General features: G+C 42.7%; 1 long non-coding RNA gene across 1 annotated transcript; it reads left to right on the forward strand.

Annotated features, from left to right (window-relative positions):
- Positions 1-874: 874 nt before the first annotated feature.
- LOC133218828 (uncharacterized) lies at positions 875-18,682 on the forward strand. The gene is made up of 2 exons (XR_009727272.1): positions 875-962; positions 17,817-18,682. It is a non-coding gene; the product is annotated as an uncharacterized LOC133218828 (long non-coding RNA).
- The last annotated feature ends 3,436 nt before the right edge of the window (positions 18,683-22,118 follow it).

The following is a 22,118-nucleotide window of genomic DNA, read 5'->3' on the forward strand; positions in this document are numbered from 1 at the left end:
ATGGTTCCACTGTGCCTGAGACTATATTCACAGCTTGCAGTGTGGAAACTAGGCAAGGCTAATCCCAAGGCTGTCCTGTAAGGCATCAGTGGCTGAAGGTGCAGAGCCAGGATGTACACTTCTGGATAGGAACCATTGACTCCAAGGCCTAAGTTTCTACCTGAATGAAACAGGCACTTTACAGAAGCTGGTCTGAGATTAACTGAACTTCTACAGGAGCTAAGGTTTGTCTGTCACCCCACTGTCCTTTCCTCAAAGTCAAGGGTTCCTCCTCACAAAAGAAGTGCAATAGACCTTAAGATACAAGCCTCAAACCTTGTTGAAACAGAAGTAGGAAAGAGAAAGAGAATAAAGCCGAAGTGAATCCTAGTATTTCACCTAATTCTTGGAAAGATATCAGCTGTGATGATACTTAGAGCAACTCTAAAATTCAGTATGAGAGTCAATGAAACTAACTGCCCACTGTCTGTCACCCAAAACTGATTATATCCATGGAGTCTTACAGGAATGTATAAAATCAGAAACACTTCCTTGGCCTGCAGATAACTTTCAGAACCTCAAGCTCAGAGGCTTGCATACAGATGGGACTCCATGCTAACCATTTGTGCATCAGGGCCCTGAGTGAATAAACCTGTGTGGCTTAATGGTCTTGACCAGCCTCACCTGGACCATCCACTGATGCACCCTCCACCACTGGTCCAGGAACTGTTTTTAGGCTCCAACCCAGAATTTTAGCCCTAGTTTGACTTCTGTTGCAGATGACCTTATTTCTAGGTGCCTCAACTAGAAATCACTCCCTGCATGAATTCAGGACCTGGCTCATTTCATTGCTGTTCATGACTGGACTGACCCTGTTTGAATACCATGGAGCCTCTGGTTGGAGAGGAGACTTTGGGTATCTTTAGCTGCTGGTTCATCATCCCTTGTGGAGTAGCTGTGCTTTTGTCGTCTCCTGATGTCTGGTAAGTGACCTCAGCCTGAAGGAAAAAGGGTGGGGAATGTGGAGTGTTTTGATTGCTTTCTTAGCAGCTGCTGACCCAAAGAAGTTATGTGTGCATTACTGCTTCTGTTATGGAAATCAAGGGATTCAGAGTAAGTGATGCCTAAAAGAAAATGAGACAGATTTCAGTTTTTCCCATGTAGAAAAAAACTGCTAGGCTTTTTTCTTTATTCACTTGTTTCTATGGTCTATGGCACCAGTGCCTTAAACAAGTGTCTCTTACAAATCATAAGCTACAATATGACCTCTTAATGAAAGAAGTTGAAATGAAGCATATATGTGAGCATTAAAATGAGCAGGAAATCTACATTGCCCAATATTAATACTGCATTCCTTTGTAAGAAGGAAATATAGACCCATTTTTATAGGGCCACCAACCTGTGGAACCCACTGCCACTTGATAACTTTGGGATCAGAAGCTCATCAGAATTCAGAAGGGGAAGGGATGTTGAAATAGCTGGTGAGAGCACACACACATTAGGTTAAAATGCAGAAGGGATGGAAACCTTCATGCTTGAGAGTATTCACTCACTAATAACTGATGGCATTAAGAAGGAAACTTCCCTTCTTTGCTGGTTGTTAATTGCATGATTGAACACGTTCTTCTCATGCTGGTCATAGTGGGCAGTCAGGACCCTACACTGCATGGCCTGCAGATGTGATCTGGTCTCTCATTTTGCTTAGTTGTTCGTTTTATGAGACACCCAGAAACTAATGACAGAGGTTGCATTGACAATATATGAAGCAGCAGCAGCTTAGTAGGAGGTGGAATGATTTGTACAGTGATATGTTGACAGATGTGTGAATTGTACCCGATCATTATATATGAAGCTGTGCAGTGAAGAAATGAGGGGCATGCACTTCTGGTCTTCCTTGCTGTGGAACTCTCACTGCTGCTGATTTTCCACCTCTACTGTTAACAGTAAAACTCAGCAACCTGTACAGTGCCATGAAACCTGTCTCCAGGTCCTCATGTAAGCTAGCAACTTGGTTTTGCTGGCTTTTTGGGGTTGTTGTAGGTGAAGGGTGATGCTGTAGAAGGGAATGGGAGCCTGTAGCTCTGAAGCTAGACAGTGCTCAGGACTGTGTAGAGAAGGTGCTGTATGAAACCAAAGATGATAAACAGACTGAGAACTCAAGGAACAAGTATTCAGTGACTGTCAGAGCCAGGACAAGAAACAGAGTTCTTGATCCCTTTGCATGTGTCCCAGCCATTTGCCAAAGTGACTTGGACTTGTATGAGACCTTTGCACTATAGACCTAGACAAGTGAAAATGAAAGGACCTGGAGGATTATCTCTGTGGAGACAAAGGAATAAGTATCCTTGCATCTTTCCTTTCTAGGTTGAAAGAATGGTAGCGAAATATATGTCTAGCAAGTCCTAAAAGGAATATTGCAATAACTTTTCAGCTCTTGTCTTGTGCTGCAGCAACAGGCTGTCCCCATAATGCCCCATCTTGTCTTTATTTGTATTGTACTCACATTCCCCAGCCATGTCTCAAATGGGATACAAAGAAGGAAAGTAGAACTTGCCCTGAAAGTGTCACCCCTAATTAATATCCTCCAAGGCAGCTCCATAATTAGTATGCAGATCTGGTTTCAGTGCAGCCTGTTAATGGGCTCACTCCTCAGAGAATGATAATTAGGTATGACACTGATATACTATGGTGTTACAGGAACCTTCCACAAGGCTAAATCCACTGGATAGGTAAGTGGCAGCCACCATACCAGGAGAACAGGTCCTGCTTGGGCAAACCCATTTTTGGCTGAGAACAGATTGAAACAAGAAGGGGCAGTCTGACATGGTGGAAGAAAGAAGCCCAAGGTTTTAGCAAAGGTCTGATTGCCAAACAGGGCGTGCAAAAGAACCTGCCTAGCTCATGTCTTGTATTCTCCACACCTGTGTCTGCTGATGCCCATCATTCATGTGCTACAGCGCCTCTTCCTCACAGAAGTGTTCTGAAGTTGCTCTGCCCAGCTCTGGAAAAGCATATCAATTCTATCCTCTAGTATCCTACAATATCCTGTTCCTTGTCCTTTCATGACCAGAAAGTGTATATGTTTGTTTGATAGCTTTGTGACAGTGGTGGTAAGGGACAGAATCATTCTGCAGCAGCAAATTCTGTTGTCTAGGGAAACTTTCCACACTGGCCTCTTCTGCTTGGGCATCACTTGAAATGTTAGAGATTTTAGGAAATATGGGAGGGAAAGGGAGGAGGAGATCCAGCAAAAATCCTCCAAGGCCTCTGACAGTGTTAGGTGCATGGGCAAGAGGAGTCAAACTGAAAGAGAAACCTCTGTTTTTCCCAAGAGGTCAGACCCAAATATTGGTTTCCAATATGCTGAGCCACCAAGAGTGTGAGATAAGTCTCTATGAATCAGTGAGTCAGCGCTGACTTGAACATATCTTTTTGCTTGGGCACCTCTTCAGCTTCCTGTAGTTGTTACTATGTGCAGTTTCTGTATTGGTAATGTCGAGCAGGCTGCCAGAATCCTGTCCTGTAGAAGTCTATGATGACCATGACCTCAGGTGTACCTCTATATTTACTATGATAGGGTGCCTATGAGTGTATAGGCACCCTTACCTTCTCTATGTACTCTTATAACCCTCTTTTTCTCTGCCTCATAGAAAGGGTGCAGTAGGGAGAAGGCTTTCCATTTATCTGGATGTCCAGAGCAACCATCTTTGGCCTAGAGAACTCCTTGGTGCAAGCTGTCACTAAGTTTTCATAGACAAGATACAGCTTTTCTGCATGAAGTGATGGTGATTCACCACGGCAGCTGATGACAATATGGCTCTTATGGCTAACGTGTAGCGAGCAGGCCACAGGCCTCCATCTGATAACAACCTATATTTTTCTTCCCCAGTACCTTTTTCCACACAGCCATGAACTAAGCATGGATTTTTAACCCCACATTAGTCAAACCTTTACAAGCAGCAAATGAGAGGAGCTTCTGGAAGCTGAAAATCTTCTAGGTAGAAATAATCCATTGTTGCAAGCCTAAGGCTTAAGTGTTTGTGTAGTGGAGTTTTAGAAAGCAGTCAATGAAAGGTCTGAGCCCAGGAAAGTTAGGAATTGAAAAGGAGCTGCATTAAGGAGTTAGCTTTACAAAGCGCATATTCCCTTTAAAGCTGAGTTAAGTCAAGGCTAAACAATGTGGAGCTGAGTAGGTGAAGCTTCTGTACCTCTAGGGATATTCAGTATTTCTTAGCAGTAAGAGTCACTCCTTTAATTAAGGGTACCTGGAAGTTAGGGGGCTGGTTTGCTTGAGTTAGAATTCCCTGTCTCCTGAATGATACACAGTAGAACTCTGATGGATCCTTTTTTCTGGTCTTTGAGTTTTACTCCATAAATACCAGGACTGTTGAAGTTGAGCTCCCCCAGACTTGCTGAAGGATTCAGTGTTGGACCAATTAAGAGGTCCCCTTCTGCATTCCAATCTTAGCAAAAGTTTCCTACCCCTCTCACTAAACAAGGCATTAGAGTGAGTCTCCAAAGTGCTAGGATGTTCAACTCTTCCACAGTAAGTGAGATAGATTTGTGTTTGAGGCCTCAATCAACTGGCTTAATTTTAACATCCCAAGCTCATTACCACACCTGATGCTTAGTGAAGCATTGGGCATAACCAGAGCAGTAGCTCCGTATCATCTGAATCCTATTCTTGTCAATATGCCTTGGAGTAAATGAGCGCAGAGCAGTTAAGACTCCAGACTCTCACTGGCACCCCTGAAATAAGTAACACTGAGACAGATGCTTGGCCTAAGCACACAGCATTTGCTTTTCTCTGGGGAATGGGTAGTCATCACAGCAGTCTTCAAGCTGGGTGCTTTGTAGCTATGAGCGCTTGAGGTCTTGCTTAACCTGGATGGGACAGGGTCAGATATCTGTGTGTTTTCCCTCCTATCTTCTGGCTGTATCCTTGAATTGTGCCAGCTCTAAAACCTTTTCCCATGTCTCTTGTACAGATCACTGGAGGAATCTGAAATGCTAGCCTGACCTTTTGTCCCCTTAACACATTGTCCCAAGACAATTTGGTGGAAGAGACATTTCGGTTGCCCTCGGATATTTCATAACTTTAAATATTTTATAACAAATTAAATGTTAATTGTGTGCTGTCCAGGGGAGAAAATCATTGTAGTATTCAATTAACATTTAATATATTAGCCATCAAATATTTAAGTAGCTGCTAACCAATGGATGTATTTCTTCTGCATTATCTGTGTGGACCCTCTGACTTGTCTTTCCATAGAACTTTTCACTAAGATGCTACAGCAGAACAACTTTGAAAGGGTAGGAAAAAAAGATCATATTTCTGCCCATGTTTTCTTGCTTTTGAAGTTTTGCAGCACAATATAGAAGCTCTGGATACTAACATAGGTGGAAATCAACAAGCTGATATCTGCTGCAGTATTGCTTTGCTGTTCTGCTAGCTCACCCTGACTGTACCATTACACCTTTGGGAAGGTACTGAGAGATTTCTTCATTATGCAGTTGCCTCCTTAAGTCTCTTCAGTGCCTCTTCATTGTACTGTGCATAAAAATCAGCTTCAGTTCTCAGGGCCCCACATCTCATGGCTCCTGCTTGTAAAAGCAAACCACATCAGAAAAAACATCTCCCCTCGATCTGTCCTCAGTGATCACTTCTTTCAACTTTCTCCCTAACTGATAGGTTCGTCTTCTTTCCTATCACCCTTGTGTGCTTTTAATACTTTCCTACAAGGTCTGTTCATCAAGCTGCTCTTTTATTCTAGAACTAGCAGACCTTCTCCCTGTCCCCTTGAAGAAATTAAAAAGTAGGTCTGTTACAATAACAAATGTGTCTGTGGGGAAGAGATAGTAAAATCGCTGTTTGCAAAGCTTACATCTAAGAGGTTGCATGTTAGCTAATGGCAGGGTGAAGCCAGCTCTATGTAGTGATGTGTAAGAACGGCATACGTTAATCCTGTGAAGTCAGGCATGATAAAATAGACACTGTGGGGCAGGAAACGGGAAACTGTCTCTTGTGCTGGACTGATTTGGTAAATGACTTTGGAGCGGTGGTATTAATGGGTACCTGGGACGTTGTTCAGGGACATCAGAGTAGGAGACAATGGGTATTAATGAGTACCTGGGACGTTGTTCAGGGACATCAGAGTAGGAGACAAGTAGGTTTCCCCAAGTCTTCTGGTTTGAGGTGTTTCATCTCAGTGGACAGATAGCCATGCTTGCAAATGATGACCTTGGCACTCTGCTAGTCCCCTTGTGGAAGCATTGCTAATGATTACAGGGATGTGGGTTACAGCTGTTGTAGAACCCCTACAATAGAAAATACTGTCTGGACCCAGACTATAGCCAATGGTGTGGTCCTCACCAAGATCCCAGGTATATTTCCTGCATTCTTTGGAGAAATCTTCAGTCTCTCATACTGTTTTCAGTCATACTGAGGTTTTTTTTTTTTCTCATACTGAGGTTTTCAGTCTCTCATACTGTTCCAGGGGGCAATACTTGAGTATGTTTCCTGGCTGGCCTGGCAGAGCTGAATGTGAGATATTGCTCCTTGCTGAAGAGCCCTCAGTAAAATGGATTAAGAAGATGTATATTGAGGTATTCATTCCAGGTCTTGTTTCAGTTTTGGGGTCCACACATCAAAAGCTGAAAATGGCAGAGTGAGCCACATGGAAGATTTGGGGTTGGAAATATTCTCATCTGTAGGGAAAACACTGAAATTTCTGTTTAGGTTATCAAAGTGAAGGGTCTTGGTAATGGAATAAAGTCAATGGGGGAAGAATTTGTCAAAGATGGTTCTTTAGTGCTCAAAGGTGTGAAGAGATCTGAGAACTGGAGATGGGAACTAGACAAACTGGGAGTGGAAATAAGGCACAGCTCAATAACAAGCAGTTGGAAGAGCTCTGTTGGAAGCAGGGGAACTCACCAGCGCTCACGTTTTCAGTCCGTCCCTGGCAGCCTTATACATGGGCTGCATGGTGTGAGCCAGAAGTTGTACGACACAGGAGCTGCTGGTGGAGGCTATGCCTTGTGCTCTATGGGAGGTCAGAGTAGCTCTAATTGCTCTTAATGTCTGTATTTGGATAACAGTTGATGGTGGTCATAGTTCTGTGGCCTGCCTCTTCTGCTCCTGTCATGGTATGTTATCTTCAGGCCATGGACAGGATTTCTGAGGCCGTGGACCGAGATACTCCAAATACCCTGTGTGTTTGCCAACAGCATTTGCTACCTTTCTTGCTGGTCTGCTGTGCCAAGTTGCTGTAGCCAAATGGTACCTAATTTAGGCCATATCCATCTAGTCATGTCTTTGGGCAGTTGTGCTTGAGCTCTGTGACATTCAGCACTAGAAATGTGTGCCAAAATGATGGCATCCATGCTGTGGGGCAGACCATTCTCTGTGCTTAAGTTGGACAGTCTTGCCTGTGAGGCTGGCTCTCCTGACTTTTAACTGCTGTGCCTGCCTTCCCTTCAAGGGGAAAACAGGGTGCTGGACATGCAGGGGAGAGCAGTGTGAGCTCTGGTCTCATTCCAAGAGCACACAGTGTAAAACACGGTTGTGTAGACGCAGCTGATCTGAGGTTAACTCCCATTGCCCCTCCTTCTCTTACCTCTATAATAAATTGCCCACATATCTTCCTGATGGCCTCTTTAAAGTAGAACAGATCAATTATATAGAAATAAATATGTAGTACTCCAAAATAACAAGCCCTTAAACACCACACTGAGTCTGTGATGCTGTTTGCAGAGCATAGCGCTAATTGGTGTGAAACTGCTATTTACAAACAGTTTATCTTCTTGCCTCTAGGTGTCTGGGAGGAAAGGAACAGGGACGTCTGAAAGGAGGGGGTTTCTCTTATCAAAAAGTACTGTTTCTGTGAGAAATAGAATAGCCATGGCTATTTCTCTGGTTTTCATGCAGTCAGAGATGCTTCTGTTCTGGACTTGAGTCCTCACTTTTCCTCATCTGTGCAGCACTGTATGCATTCCATTTCCTTGAGGACCAGCACTTTGACACCTGTGTATATGGAGAAGCATTAAAGTGGCTTTTAGGAGCTAAAGAACTTTTTAAAGGCTTGAATAAGTGTAACTTTGGTGTTTCATGTTTCCCTCCCTTCTCTGGTGGGACCTGCTTGGGATTGTCGGTATCATCCTTTCTAGGGTGAAAAGGGAGAAGAGGCTAGGGAGAAGGATGGAAGATCATGGTATGTGCTCAGTACTCTTTCCCACTAGGAATGGGGGAGTAAGATTTGAGATTTAGTTGTTAATTGCAGAACTGAGGAGGACTGTGGCAATAACTAGAAGTAGGTCTATGTGACAGATCCATATCCCTTGCTTGGATGCTAGCAAGACAGGCAGAACTGAAGCCATGATGCAGGACTGGACAATAAAGGTGCTATCCCCAGTGTTGGCAGCTTTTGGGATGCATTTGTTTCCCAGTCCCATCTGCGATCTTCTGAGGCTGTTCTTGCCTTTCCTCATACATTTTCAGGCTGGCTGTCCCCTTAATCATCCTTTCATTGTCTCTTGCTTCTGTGGTGGTGCTTTTAACATTTAATTTCAGTGCCTTTGCTCCTGATGAAGGGGCCTAGGGTACTTGCCTCGTGCTTGCCACCCTAACCTTTGCTGGAGCTATATTCATCTAAGGAGAAGCACTGGTTTGGCCTCTGTACTGTTTTGTGTTCTGCATCCTGCCCTGCTCCTCATAGCCATCCTCTCGGCCTCGTGCCACCTCTTCTTCAAAATCCCACAGAGTTTGCACAACCTTTCCTTCTGATGCTGCCAGGAAGCCCAGAAGGGGCCTGCCTATTTCCTTCCCTCAGCCTAGGTTCACAGCTGCACCCATATTCTAAGCTTAATAAAATGCTCTGAGCTGTGAGGACGCTTTGTCCCATCTTTGCTTTGTCTTTTAGACTGTCTGCTCTACAGGAGGAGAACGGTGCCTTTCCACTCAGTGCAGCATCTGGCAAGCTGAAAGCACCTGGCATGCTGTCAGTACTTAACAGAAATTAAATAGTAATAATACAAAGATACTTAGAGAGATTAAGGGACTTGGTACGAAAGATTCAACTTGGCAAAAATGGAAGCTAATGCATCTGGCAGTGATGGCAATATGGAAAAACGTAGCCCTCTGAACATCTCAAGTGTGTAAACACAAAGTGGAGAAGGAATTAGTGTGTTGGGCAGAGCTAGCAGGGATGGTAAGAAATAAGAATGAAAAAACCCCTATAGCGAAGTTCATTGAGCTATTTAATAGTTTCCAAAAGGAAAGATTAGAAATTACTTTGCCTGAGATGCAATCAAAAGACTATAACACACCGACTGAAATTCTGGGACCACTCATGTCAGTGAGGAAATTCACTCTGACACCACTGATGCCAAGATTCCGTCCCCAGATAAACATGAACATGAGTTGGCAGAAAAATTGACCTGTGATTGAGCGTTTGCTGTTGCCAAAGCTGTTTTGATAGTTTTCCACCAATGCAATACGGAAAGGTGGCTTATGAGAAAATTTAAACATAAAATACAAAGTAGGACATTGTATATAAATAAGACCAGTGTTTTACAGATTTGAGGCACTGTTATTCTACATAATCACAGCAGGCAAACATCTGCAGAGTATGCAAGTAATATATGGAGGTATTTACTATCAGCACCATACAGATTCTTGGGGAGTTGGAAGAGAACAGTGGTTTTCAATCTCTTTTTAGTTTGCAAATCCCTACAAATTTTCCTGAGACTGAGGACCCCTGTACGGTGAATTAACATAACTGTGTCTCTCTCTTGTTTATTTTTATGGTAACTGTGAATACATCTCATGGATCTCTGAGGGACCAGAATCAGGATGTTAAAACTCTGGCAGGAAGATGTCTGGGATGTGCTCAGATGTGGAGATGCTTGTAAGGTGGTTATACTTAGCTATATTTTGTGGAGTTTCAAACACAACCTTTTCACTGTTGGAAAGCTTTAGTTTCTATAAAGAGCTCGATGTATACTGAGTGCAACCTGCATGTACTTGGATTTCTTCACACACTCCAGTCCAAATGCCAACCTAGAATTTACCTGCAACTCAAGGGTTAAATCAAATCTGCAGTCAATTTTGGATGAAGGTTAGTGATATCAGGTGCTCATCACCACAAGTTACAACACCACAAGTGCTGGCACAGCTACACTTCCTGATAAAACTGATAAGTGGCCTGAAGAGTTAGGGAGCGATTATTTATGTGTCAGTGTCAGGAGATCAGAGATGACAATAAATTGTGGCAGTGGATGAATTGTTTGCCTTGGTAACTCTTTACACCCCAGCTGCAGCCCACATAAGAGGTGTGGTTAAAGAAAGCTTTTCTCTGCCTTCTGAATAAGTCTTTGACATAGGTTGGTCTCGACTTAGTTTTCCTTCCCACGTGAAAGTGGGAACAACAGGTAGGAAGTAGCAGTTGAAAGCTCCTGACCTGGAGAGATCAGAGCACTGTGGCCTGCAGCTTTAAGGGAGGTTATGACAGCAGGCAACAGAAATGGAAATTCAGTTCTGAAGGTGGGTTTGACATTTCAAAGTTTCATGTTTTCAAACTGGGATGAAAGCCCCAGTTCAGTGACTGGCTTAATCTGTGAAACACACAAACTATCTTTAGTTTAATTGCAACATCAATATTTCAAAGATAGTTGAAATACTTTGTGAAATATGTATTTACACTTAAAGGTGTTGTGATAACTGTGATTTATTTATTTCTTTTATAGTCAATATATTCTTACAGGTGCTACACAGCTCGGATTTGTCAGATCACTATTTTGTAACAAAAAAACGATCCTGTTCTTAAAGATTTCAGCTAAGGAATATAAAGCTGCTCCCCTGAGAAGAGGAATACCAAACATGCTTAAGAAAGGAGAGGATTTAGCATGTTGACATCATACTTACCAGCTCAAAAAGAGTGTATTTTAATTTTTCTCTTTAATGCTACACCTATTCTTACTTTCTTCATGTCATTCTGCTGCCTCAAAGTGTAGGCCTCTCTAACGTAAGGGGCAAAGGCTTAAAAAAACAGGCAGTTTAAATAGCTGCATATACTTCAGCTTTAAACATTAAACTTCAGCTTTCAGGACATTAAACAGCCCTAAAAGGCGCATATTGAAGTTGAAAAATAAATTATGCTGGAAACAGGAGGCAACTTTTTACAATGGCAGTGCAACTGCCATGGGAGATTACTGAGGCGACTGGTTAATTCATCTTCCTCTGGAGCCTCTCTGCTGAGCTTGGGTATCTTTCCAAGAGCTATTTTCTAGCATGTCCTTATGTATTGAACATGATGGTATTTGCTTGCATGTGGTAGTAGAGGAGAGTAAATCCCCCTCACCACAGATATTAGTGTCTGAAATTCAGATATCTGTGTGATATAGGAAGAACATACTAATGCTTAGTGGCCCAGTATGTGATTCTGACAGTACAATGATGATAAGCAGAACAGAAGTGATCAACTGCTCTAATGCATCATCATGAGGGCATGGGTTAGAGGTGAGATTACCAGGAGAACTCTTGTGGTAAAGATGCCTTGCTGCTGTGGAATTGGTCTTAAGCTTAAAGTTGTGATAGGGCTGTTTTCTGCGCAGAGCACAAAACAAAGTGGGGGATAGCAAGGGGTTTTATGGGCTTGATGCCTAGGTTTCTTCACAGCTAGAAAACTTGCATAGAGGCCTTCTCATACAGTGGGGATGCTGGCAACTCAGCTATTTGAACCCCTCGATTTCTTAATCATTACAGCTTGAGATCACATAAGACTTCAAGTTTTGCCAACCCAAGAGAATATATTCTGTCTCTCCCTTGCAGGAGGGCAGATAGTTACTTGGCTTTCTGTTCTTGGGATGACCTTCAAACTGCAATGCTGTTATGAATTTCCACTGTTATCTTTTCCACAATTCAGAATTACGTTACTCTCACAAATTAACTGAGTCCCTGCCCCTGTCCTTGCCCTCAGCTCCTGATGGGTTTTATCATTTAATGAAGCCTGATTCATTTTTCTCTCCACAAGTTTCATTCTTTATTGTTAATCTTTAAACTTTTTTAGGTTCAGTGAGATCATGAGGTTGCACAGTAAGGCCATGCTGCATTTATAAACCTGCTGAAAACTCACAAACATGCAATAAAGTGCGTATCCCTGTGGTACTATGTCATTACATTAGGGAATTGGGAGACACAAATGGTGTTAGTAAATCATTGTGTTGTAGATTACGAAGGCACAATATTAACTTTTTCATTGAGAATGCAAAGACAGTTCCCTTTTTATTAATCATTACTGTTATTTGTGTGGTGGTTGAGCCCAAAACATGAGTTGGACTCAGAGTCCCATTAGGTGAGGTGTGTAAATTGTGCAGAGGGAGGAAACTGCTGGTGTGTTTTACTCCCAGGAAATGCTGATGAATTGCAATCATGAAGACTAATTAAAGCATCTGGATGGATAGATAAAATGGACATAAACCAGATTTAATTGATGGAGAGCAGGGAAGGGCTTGGCAGTTAATTAATGTTTTGAATCAGTTGTGGATTTGCAGGAGGAAAGGGGAAGGAAGAGGCTGATGGGGTCTTAGCCCTTGCTGACAGCAGTGCCTCGTGTATGGGAGTGCCTGGAGTCACAGGGAACTAAAGTCTTCAGACACTCATCTTTTCCTCTCCACTCTCCTCATGGGTGCATTTGGCCTCAAAAAATGCTTTTTATTATTTAGATTTTCTCCACCCTCTCAATTTGCTGATCCTTTATACTTTTAAAGGTATGTGCGAACACCTCTTGGAAATTCCCATGTGCAGATCCTTGCAATGCACATCAGAGACAGAAATAGATCAAGTCCTTAGAGGTCTGCAGACCACAGTTTGAAAACCAGTCATCTGGAAAATGGGAAGTATTACACATGCACTAGATATAGCCCTTAATGTTGTTCTACCATTTGTGTGTTATGAGTAAGTCCTAAAGATGTGTACCTAGACTGAGGTCTGCTAAGGTGAAGGGTATAGTAAGAAGAACTCATGTAGTCTCCAGGCTTCCAGAGAAAAAGTAGTTATTTAAAGTAGTTGTCTCTTGTAGCACCCCACTCTGAGCACTAGGCTCAGTTCTGGTATCCTCAGTGTAAGAAGGACAATGAGCTGCTGGAGCAAGTTGAGAGGAGGCCACAAGAATGATGAGGGGCTGGAGCACCTCCTGTATGAAGATAGGCTGAGAAAGTTGGGTCTGTTCGGTCTGGAAAAGAGAAGCCGTGTGGAGACCTCATAGCAGCCTTCCAACACCTGAAGGGGCCTAAAAGGATGCTGGGGAGGGACCCTTCATTAAGGACTGAAGTGATAGGACAAGGGGTGATGGGTTTAAAATAAACTAGGGGAAGTTAAGGTTACATATAAGGAAGAAGTTCTTTACTGTGAGGGTGGTGAGGCAATGAAACAGGTTGCCCAAAGAAGTGGTGAATACTCCATCCCTGGCAGTGTTCACGGCCAGGCTGAACAGAGCCTTGGGTGACATGGTTTAGTGTGAACCGTCCCTGCCCATGGCAGGGGCTTGGAACTGGATGATCTTAAGATCCTTTTCAACCCTAACTATTCTATGGTCATGATCAGCACCAGGGCAAATGGACAGCTCTGTATTTTTAATGGTCTTGTTAGAAATGACAATCTTCCTAGTCTCCAATAGTAGAGAAGGGAGAAACCATTGCAGCAGGTATTAATTTAAGGGGGCCTTAAATTAAAATGGTTCTTGCATAAGCTACCATATTGCTGCCGTGTTTTTTTGGAGATATATAGAGAGTTGTATACTTGAGAGCTTTTCCCATTGTTTATCATGTTCAAATTAATATTAATTTTAAGTGGACAAAACCTCTGTATCAATTCGAAAGAATACATATATCCAACAGCAACTGCAGTATTGCAATTCCATGCATGGCTTCAAGTCCTGGTATTGACATGGCCCTGAAGTGCTTGCCTTCATGAGGTTCTACAGTACCGCCATGTTACAGAGACCAATGGAAGGATAAAAAGGAGAAATGACTCACCCCAAACTACTCCTCAATGTGGGATGGGAGGAGGGACGAGACCCAAACAATGGCAACTGGAATGCACCATGCACTTTGGAGAATCTTTGCTATTTAAACCTAGTATAGCCTGATCTTTCAGGGCTCTTTTGTGATCTGCAAAAGAGCAACGCAGAGATGCTTGACCAGTATTAATAAGTTATCTCTTTACTGGAAAATACTGCACCTTGCTGACCAGGCTTTACTGTTCTGGGGTCCTGTTGTAGCAACTACACAATGCTGTACCAAATTGAAGTGTCATATTAGTTTTTAGTTAGCTTGGGGAAGGCTAAAACTTTGGTGCAGAAAAAAAGGGTAAGAGATACCATTAGGTGTTTAGAACCTGTCTTATGGATTCAGCCTTTATTATTAAGGGACAGCTACATGTGGGTGGCACTTCACTCAGGAACAGTGCTTTTAATTTCTGTAGCTTTATATACAAGTCTTTGTATAAAGATTTTGTACCTGCTATCACTGCAGAAATCACTTTGATTGCTTGTTTGGGACTGAACCAACGACTCCAGCACCTTGCTCTGTAATTGGGTGCTGCGCAAAGGTGATATAAATGATGTTGTATGTTACCTGGCAGCAACTCAGTGTAACTTACAAGAGCGTACAGTCAGGAAATAAATGATGCAGGAGCAAAGGCAGCTCAGTGAAAGGTATAAGACAAAGTGAGAGTGGGAGGTTCTTTATCTTAATTCTACTTGGTAGTTGCTTTTCTATTTACCCAGTTCTATTGGCCTGTAAATTACAACTACTTATCAACCAGAGGTAAAACGCAATATCATTTCAGTCACTTTGAGTTTGACCCGAAGTGTTTATATCCATGGAGAGCAAAAAAAAAAAGAGTGACTGATTGCCACTTATTTATTTATTTTTATAAAAATGATAGGCCATTGTGCAGGAAAAATCAGCCTCAGCTGACATTCACAGCTGTTCTTTTATGTGGGAGGCAAGCAAAGTGAAAACAGTCTGACACACGTCTCTTCTGGACAGTATGTTGGAATCTGCAGCTAATCTGCTCAAGAGGGGGGGGAAACCATGGGGAGAATGCACTGCTTAGCAATAAAATACATCAATACACCCAACATCACCACATCAATAAACAGTGATTAAATTTATAGCTCTAGTTTGGCAGTTGTTCTGCCTGAAAACCCCCAGGGTGGCCTCAAAGTCCTTTGCTTCCAATCCAAACTGGTGAAGCCACAGCATTTCTATCATCTAAAAAATGGCATTGTAGAGCAGATCTCTTACATATCCAAGTTAAATACAGAAATATTAGAATTCTTCCCAGGAAAGGCTCAATTAGGGACTTAGTGTTCCCATCACTTAGTGATCATCTAAGAAAAAGATGAATTTGGCTATAGTAAGTAGCCTCAAAGATGGAAAGAGGAAGGAAGAGCAGCTATTCTCTGCCTGTTGAGGCTTCCTCACTTTACCTGCTGGGGCCTTAATACCTGCTTCAGAGACAGCAACCAACAAGAACACTTCCAGCAAAGGCTTTTTTAGATATCCTCTATTTCTGGCTGCAATGGCTGAGGCACATGATAGCTACATCCAGGCCAACTGTTAAAATGCTTAAAAGGAACAGATGTGCCTGATACTGTGGGAACTAAGCTAAAGAGAACAAGATGGGCAGTGGATCAACAAAGGGACTAAGTCTTTTCCATGGCTATCAGAGTCTGGCTTAGAGTATTGTCCATGGAAGCATCACATACCTCAGGGCTCCAAGTTTTCTTCCTAGGATGACTGGTTCTTCTTCCTTGTCTGTAGATGGAACCTGGGCCTGACATCTGGGTATCTTTAGGCTCTTCAGTTTAGATGCTGTAATCACAGAAGTCTGTGGTCTCTGGTATGTAGCTGGGCACTCAAAATCAGGTTACGATAAAAACCAATATAACCTGAACTTTCACAGAGAGGAGCATGTGTCAACATGGTAGCTGAAAAGCACTTGGGCTCTAGCTGAAATTGTGAGGGAAAGTAAGGAGGTGCGTGAATTACCTACACAAACTGGGATGTTAAATCTGTCTTGTGAAAGGAGGGCTTTAAGACTCCATTCTGCATCTCTGTACATTAAGTCTATGCCAGAACAACAGTTTAGAGGGAACATGCTAGTTACGTTACCCATGCCATGGCTCTTTGTGGTCTTCATCCTGGGCTGCTCCAAGTCTTTTTGAAGTGATAGAAGAGAAAACCATTCAGGGATCCTTAAACTTCGAATTCCAACCTTTTAGACCATTGTAGTGTGTAGTAAAAAAAAAGAAGGAGTTTATGCCTGTCACGTATGAAAAGGAGCAATTGCTGTATCTTCTGATCAAAGATGAGCATGCCATAAATGGATTACAGCCGAGTCTATCTATATTGACTTTTAGAAAGCACCCACCACTGTAGAATCTAAGCAAGGAAAGATCTGATCTATAGATATATATTCATGCATTATTAAAAAAAAATAAAACCGAGCCAAAATAGATGTTCTGTGAGGCAGAGGCGAATTTTCTGCTTGAAAGCAGCAATGAGCTTCTTATTGTTTACTAAATGTTTGTACTGGATTTTCAGCATACAGAGAGATCATAAGCAAGAGATACAAGCACAAAACAAACAAGAAAGTGAGAGCATACAACAGAAAGCAAAGCAAATCAGCGTATTACAGGATTTTCCAAAGCACAAATGATTTTCATGTAAAAAAGCAAGTCCTATGCTGTATGAGATAAAGAATTGTTTAGCATAAATGTGCATCACTGACACTGATAGCAGAAATGGATATTAGAGTGAGCTGAACAGATCCCCCCCTCCACTTTTTCTTTCTAGTGAACTGCTAGCTTTTGGGTTCATACTTCTCAAGAAGCTTTGGTTGGGTGATGACTTATCAACCTTCTTGCTGATGCTGAGCCAGGGAGCTGAATGGAGCTGGCATTCTCCCAGGTGCTTTAAGAGGTCTATGTGGGAGATGACTGCAGTCACCCTTCCTTCCCTGCCCTGTGTGGGCTTGTAGCTCTTGCCATTTTAAGTGCACTCCTTAGCATTGATTGCTTGTCTTACAATGCTTGATAGTCATTGTCCAGGCTGTGCATCAGTGGATCTGCAGATTACCAGGCTTCAGGAAAATGGACTTGAAAACAGTGTGTTCATCAAAGTACTGTATATATGTGACTATCTGTACCCAGCACACATGACTTTAATACCCTCAGCTGTCCTTTCTGCTCCTTTGCCAGAGACAACTGGAGAGTTGGCAGAATGAGACATATGTCTGTGCTCCAGTGGCTGCAGCTTTCATCTGATATATTAGCACAAACCCACCCTTCATTGGCAGTTTATGCTAATACACCAGCCTGAGCTAGAGCATTCAAGGTGCAGGCACATGTTTCTTCTGCTTTGCCTGCTGTTGGGGCAGTAACTTCTGGCAGAAGGACAGGGCAGACAGCTGGGGAGAGGTAACATCTTAAATCACATCAGCTAGGCTCTTTGGAGCTCATCTGTCAAAAACCTTTATACACTCAGAATGAGTGTAAATTGACTCTCTTTTGCCTGGGACCATCACTTATGCTAAGGAGGACAGCTTGGGACAAGGGCATGAAGTTTCATCATGGAGTATGCCTGCTTTCATGTTGTATGTCTCTTTTCCCTCGCCATCTTTCCTGTGCTTGACAGAGAATGAAGTACTTAGGCTTGGTAACATGCTGCATCCTTGCTAACCAGTGACTGAAGGCTAAGTTGTAAAGCCAAGCACTGGCCCACAACAGTCCCTTGCTGTTTAACTGCTGACGTATTCCCTGTCACTGTTTCAGGGGATGTCAACTAACATTCCCACTGGCAATGCCTGGACACAATCCAGGAGATGACAAACACAAAGCATGTCATATGCTCCTTGAGGACATGTTTCAGCTTGATGGCTGAGCAAAGGGGCTGTAGCGAGAGCTGCCTCTTGGGAATGGGCATCACTATCCCGTTACCTCTCATACCAAAAGTATGGGTTCTGGGAATACAGAGTTTGCAGTTCAGATGTGGCTGGTGAGATCACTTCCCTTGCCTTCAGTTTTCACAGTATTTTCCTGATGGCATCTCACACCAACTTGTGCTGTAGCTTCCTAGATAAATTCATGCTCAATCCTATCTCTGCAATTTCCATATCATGTTTATTCAGAATGAGTTGTTTTTGCTTCACTCAGCCCTGCGGGGTTAACCTGTCTTATGAAATTCAAATGTCCTCCTCTTGCTTTCTGTCTTGTAACACTTCTCTCTCTTCCTCCTACCTCTTTGTTGGCTCTATGGGCTGTGTTAAGCTTGCAGGAGGTACCAGAGGGTTGAGAGGGAGACTTGCCACCTTAGCCAGCTTCAGAGCCACCTCCAATCCCTTCATATGGGTTGTGTTCTTTCATATTGTGCGGTACTTTCAGCTGTGATGTTCATGCTCAAATGCTTATCATTGCAGAACCTTTGCTCTAGTTCCAGTCTGAGGAATAATATACCAGTGGGCCAAAGATCTAATACAAAAAGCATTAAGAAGATAGGAATTTCTCCATCAGCTCAGCAATTTTCAGAGTTGTGCCAAAGGAAGCTTCCTATTTTAGGGAATATTTTATCTCTCTGTTAAAGCCTAATGCGTTGAACTGTTAAACAGGGTTTTGCTATCGCAAAATAAAATGGTAATGACGATTCCTGCCTGGGTAGCCAATGATTCTTTGTGCAACTTATAGCTTCTTTCATTCAAAGATCTCAAAGCTCTTTATGACTTAGCTCTTCAAAGGGCTCTATTTGCTTAGACACTCAAATCCCACTGAACTGAGTGCTTAACTCACAGAAGATATTGTAAAATATTAAACATTTTAATGGCTAGCTTATGTCTATTAACAAATAGGTTAAAATTGCATTATTCCCCCTCACAACAGCCTGGGTGCTTCATAATGCATGAAGAGTAAGAGTCCTAGAATGTGTTTGTGCTGACCTGTAAAGAGAAAGATGAGGGATCTGTTTGGCTTTTTTTCCCATGCTACTTCATGATGCATTGCAAGTTAGAGGAGCATGAAATGTCCTGCAGGAAGCAAGGTGGTAGGTATCCTCTCACAATCTATTGTGCATCATTTGGGGATGGGGGAGGTAGGCCAGCTAAGGAGTGTGACCCAGTAGGAAGAACGGTGTCCTTGAATCTCAGAAGCTGTGCATCACTTGAGAGAGTTGTTGTTTACTCCAAGCTCGGCATGGTTTTTAGCTTTCTGTTGAACAACCTCTTTTCCCCTCCCTCTTGGAATTTCCTTTTGCTGGTTACATCAGTGTTTTGACTTCTACTGGGCCAAAAGCAGGGAAAAGTTTTCTCCTGCTCAGCTGCAGCGTCTTTGGTGGTGTTTGAGTGTATAACAGGCGAATATTTTAAAAAGCAGTGCAAATGAAGACTTAGAGAGACAAGACTGAGTCTTTTAGCAAAATCATTTCAGTTTTGTTCTTTTTCCACTGTGGAGAGGCCTTATCATAAGGCAAAACACAGCTGAACTTACCTGCAAGTAATTTTAGTCCACAGTGCAACTAGAGCAGCATTTCAGTATCTGAAGGATATCCACAAGGATGCATGCAGGGACTCTTCATCAGGGACTGTAGTGATAGGACAAGGGGCAATGGGTTCAAACTGAAACAGGGGAAGTTCAGGTTAGATATAAGGAAGAAGTTTCTTACTGCGAGGGTGGTGAGGCACTAGCACAGGTTGCCCAAAGATGTGGTAAATGCTCCATCACTGGCAGTGTTTAAGGCCAGGTTGGACAGAGCCTTGGGTGAGATGGTTTAGTGTGAGGTGTCCCAGCCCATGGCAGGAGGGGTAGAACTGGATGATCTTAAGGTCCCTTTTCAACCCAAATCATTCTGTGATTCTATAAAGAACCACAAGATTCCAAGCTTAAGCAGGGAGTTTTGTTGCTTTATTTACAGTCACACATAGCACACAAATCCTCATTTACACAAAGAGCATGCTGAAGGCAGTCTTTCCTTGTTCAGCGTAGGGCTGTAACCTTGCCAGATGCCGAGGTCAGGCAGCTGCTCTAGAAGGTATTTAGCAGCCTGTGAGGGTTAAGTTTGACAATTCCACCTCGTGCCCTGCTGTCTGAGTGTTCCTGCATGCTGCACTTGCCTGCCTCTGCAGATAAGCCTCATCTTCCCTGATTGTGAGATTTAAGTTTTTTACCTGAAAAAGACCAAAGGTTAATGTAGTAACAAAGCAGCATGGTTATTATTTGGAGTAGATAACAAATAGTTCTGTGCCCTCTTGTGAATAGCTTTAAAACCCTTCATCAAAGGGGAAATAGTGAAATGGTATTCTATAGGAATGCAGTTCGAGCAGCACAGGAGTTAAGTGGTTCACCTTAGTGGGAATTTTTACATTTCCAGGGGTTTTTTTTCATATCCTAGCTTCTTAAATAAACCAGGGACAGGCAATCATTCTGCCTGCATGCATATCAACCTGTCAGTCCTGATCTTCTCTGGTATTGGCTGACTGATTTCAGCCAAATTTCCTAACAGGACAGGAGAGTCAAAAGATATGAAATACCAAGAAAACTGGAGGCTGGGCTAAAGAGACAGACTTAAGTGAGTGCCCCCAGTGAGATAAAAGAAGATAGTGAGAGCTGAAGTGTGACTTGGCCAGTGTGGCCTGTCAACTGGCTGATGAACATGTGCATAGCTTACAGCAAACACAGTGTGTGCTGCCTCTTGTCCTGGCTTTGATTAAGTGTCCGTGGGGATGCTGCATAGGTGTACATGCAGGGAAAACAGGGCTGTTGCCATTTAGGACTAAATGATACTGCAGAGACTAAATGGAGTTAGATACCAGAACACTTTAATCAGAGATATATATGGTTTTTATGACTTACGTGACTTCTCTGTTCAGCGGGAAGGATGATGCAGCCCTTAAAATCTAGGTAATTCAGCATAGCATCTCCAGTTCTATGCTGGATGAGACATGCATAGTCCCAGTGCTGGGTGTTGGAGGCCCTTGTGCTGTCTCCACAAGCAACTCCAGATGCTGTCAGGTACAGGTTTGGTGGAGATTTATCCAATGCTTGATTAGGCCATTTAAATTTCTTTAATTCCCATTGATGGTGCTCTTAATCTGCTCATCTGGACAAACGGGTCTTGACATGTTGTTGCTTACGTTAGTTTTCTTAAATCTAAGTTATTCCCTTATCCCATAAGGTTAACTGAAATTAATACACTAACATCATTGCCAGCTAGGCTTAACTTATACTACTGCTACAAGGATACACAGGGTGACAGTACAAGTGTGTCCATAGGGGATAGAATAGCTGGAGAAACACCCTATGTAGGGCTGTGGGGGATGTAAGACAGAAATACGTGAGAAATGCTTGCAGCCAGCTCTCAACTTGTTAACTCCAATGTTCTTGAGAGACAATATGCACTCAAACCACAGATATGTGCCCGCAACCTTAAATTCACCTTAGCAAAGTTTTTCATCTCTGTGTTGGTTATTTATTACTGCTAGAGCACTGTGGATGCCCAGGGGATTTCAGTAGCATGGGGATATGATTACACTCAATAATAAAAATGATATGCTGTAATAAATCTGTCATTTAGGGTAGAAAATATTGACTGTTAATAAAATTACCTGTAGTATGGACTAAATTATTCTACTGCTATTAAAAATTCCAATTGCCAGTTTCATGGAGATGCAATTCACTTTACTGTGGGTGCAGGACCTGATGGGTGGATGGAATAAAGGAAGAGGATAGGAGAAAGGTGGGTGAGTGCAAGGTATGGCCTGAACCTGTCACAAGGGAATCACAGAAAATAGCAGTGGCTATGGAGCAGAGATAAAGGTTATATTTATGGTGGGGAGAATAGTTAGTAATTTTAGGAGGGCAATGGCAAGAACTGAGCAAATTCCCAGGCATGGAGCATCCTTGAATCAGGAGCACTCTTCGCTCTCTTCCTCCTGTGGTTGGGGAAGGAGCTGGAGCATTTCTCAAGGGCTTGGTGACAGGGTTTGTCCTTTTAGACCATCTCCAGTCAGAGATGGAACCTACTGAGTCCTTTCAGTGACTTCACTGCAGAGGAATGTAAATTTAACCCCTTGGTGGCTCTAACCTATT

This window comes from Neopsephotus bourkii, unplaced genomic scaffold (assembly GCF_033783945.1).
Source record: "Neopsephotus bourkii isolate Nb327-2 ecotype Australia unplaced genomic scaffold, CSIRO-AGI_Nbou_v1 NB_1287, whole genome shotgun sequence".
Lineage (NCBI taxonomy): Eukaryota > Metazoa > Chordata > Aves > Psittaciformes > Psittacidae > Neopsephotus > Neopsephotus bourkii.